This window comes from Gossypium hirsutum, chromosome D03 (assembly GCF_007990345.1).
Source record: "Gossypium hirsutum isolate 1008001.06 chromosome D03, Gossypium_hirsutum_v2.1, whole genome shotgun sequence".
Lineage (NCBI taxonomy): Eukaryota > Viridiplantae > Streptophyta > Magnoliopsida > Malvales > Malvaceae > Gossypium > Gossypium hirsutum.
The window spans coordinates 26,307,122-26,309,376 of NC_053439.1; the positions used below are offsets into that span (position 1 = coordinate 26,307,122).

Sequence of the window (2,255 nt, forward strand, 5' to 3'; positions counted from 1 at the left end):
GGTGTTTATGGGTATTGAACGAATTATCGATTTACTCTCTATAGACCCTGAGATTGAAAGAAATTTTCGATAGTGAAGAAGACAAGTAAGTTAGAGAAAGACCGAGGAGATGAACTTCAAAAATCCGTATAAAGAAAATGGAGCAAATCTTGCTCAAAATCCTATCCTTATTGGTGATGATCGGGATAGAGCTCTAAGACAGTATGCCGTGCCAGTATTTCATGATCTTAAGCCTAGTATTAGGAGACCCGAAATCGAGGCACAACAATTCGAGCTGAAGCTAGTCATGTTCCAGATCCTTCAGACAGTGGGCCAATTCAGTGGAATACCTACCGAAGATCCTTATCTTTAGTTAAGATTGTTTATGGAGGTTAGTGATTCTTTCAAGTTAGCTGGAGTACCAGAAGATGCACTACGATTGAATTTGTTCCCATATTCGCTAAGGGATAGAGCTCGAGCTTGGTTGAACTCATTGCCACCAAATTCAATTTCCACATGGAAAGAGTTACCAGAAAGAGTCCTTATGAAGTATTTTTCGCCTAGCAAGAATGCTAAGTTGGGGAACGAGATCACTGCGTTCCAACAAATGGATGATGAGTCCTTGTATGAGGCATGGGAAAGGTACAAAGAATTATTAAGGAAGTGACCTCATCATAGAATCCCACATTGCATCCAACTTGAGACATTTTATAATGGTCTCAATGCCCACACGAGGATGGTAGTGGACGTTTCTGCTAACGGTGCTCTCTTTTCTAAGTCTTATAATGAGACTTATGAAATCATTGAGAGGATTGCCAGTAAAAATTATCAATGGCCAACCAATCGAGTAGTGTCAGGAAGACGAGTCGCTGGAATACATGAAGCAGACACTCTCACTTCACTTGCATCTCAGGTATCCTCGATTTCCTCAATGCTTAAAATTTTTACCACTAATGGGTTTAATATTTTTACAGCACAACCACCGAATCAATTTGAAAATGTATTCTGTGTCTATTGTGGGGAAGGACATCTATTGGAAGAATATCCATCGAACCCAGAATCCATTTATTACATGGGTAACCAGAACCAAAACCGAGGAAGGTAAGGAGTACAATCAAATTCCTACAACCCATCATGGCGAAACCACCATAATTTCTCTTGGAATAACCAAGGGGCTGGACCTAGTAACACATACGCCCAACCTAGACTGACCCAACCACCTATTTTTACATAACAAGTTCAGAAAAAACCTTAAGCTGAGCCATCCAATGGCTTAGAAAACTTGTTGAAGTCATACATAGCCAAGAATGATGCCTTAATCCAAAGCCAAACAACTACATTAAAAAAACCTGGAAAACCAAATGGGCCAGCTTGCAACTGAACTCAGAAACTGACCACAAGGTGTTTTACCTATTGATACGGAGAATCTGAGGAATCCTAGGAAAAAGCATTGTAAAGCGTTGATATTGAGGAGCGGAAAGACATTAGAGCCCAACACAGTCAAAGTTGAAAAGGAGCCAGTTGATGCTCAAGACTTAAAGGAAGTTCAACAGAGTGTGGAAAATCCAGTTTCACCAGAACCTGAATTTGAAAATTTCAATAAGGAAACTTCTGAACCAGCTAATTCTAATAAACTAACAACTTCGTTAGATGCAGAATTGGCACAGAAGATAAATCAACCAGTTCTAATAAAAAAGCCTCCACCACCCTACCCTCAAAGACTTCAGAAGCAGAGGCAAGAAGTTCAATCCAAAAAGTTCCTAGACGTACTCAAGCAACTTCATATCAACATCCCGTTGGTTGAAGCACTTGAAAAAATGTTGAAATATGTCAAATTCATGAAGGATATCCTGTCAAAAAAATGAAGGCTTGGAGAATTTGAGATGGTAGCCCTAACAAGGAATGCAGTGCATGTCTCCAAAACAAACTATCCCCAAAGTTGAAGGATCCTGGATGTTTTACCATACCTTGCAACATTGGAGCAAAATATTGTGGTAAGGCACTATGTGATTTGGGTGTGAGTATCAACTTGATGCCCATGTAAATATTTAGGAAGTTGGGGATAGGTGAAGTTAGACCTACTATGGTTACACTTCAATTAGCAAATCGATCTTTAGCACATCCAGAAGGAAAAATCAATGACGTATTGGTACGTGTAAACAAATTTATTTTTCCTGTTGACTTTTTTTATTCTAGACGTTGAAGCAGACAAAGAAGTGCCAATCATCCTAGAAAGCCTTTCCTAGCAACTGTGTGCAGAAGAGCGAGCTTACTAT

At 39.5% G+C, this 2,255-nt stretch overlaps 1 non-coding gene across 1 annotated transcript; it reads right to left on the reverse strand.

The window, feature by feature from the left end:
* Positions 1-553: 553 nt before the first annotated feature.
* On the reverse strand, positions 554-660 carry LOC121215715 (small nucleolar RNA R71). The gene has a single exon (XR_005911691.1). It is a non-coding gene; the product is annotated as a small nucleolar RNA R71 (small nucleolar RNA).
* Between the last annotated feature and the right edge of the window lie 1,595 nt (positions 661-2,255).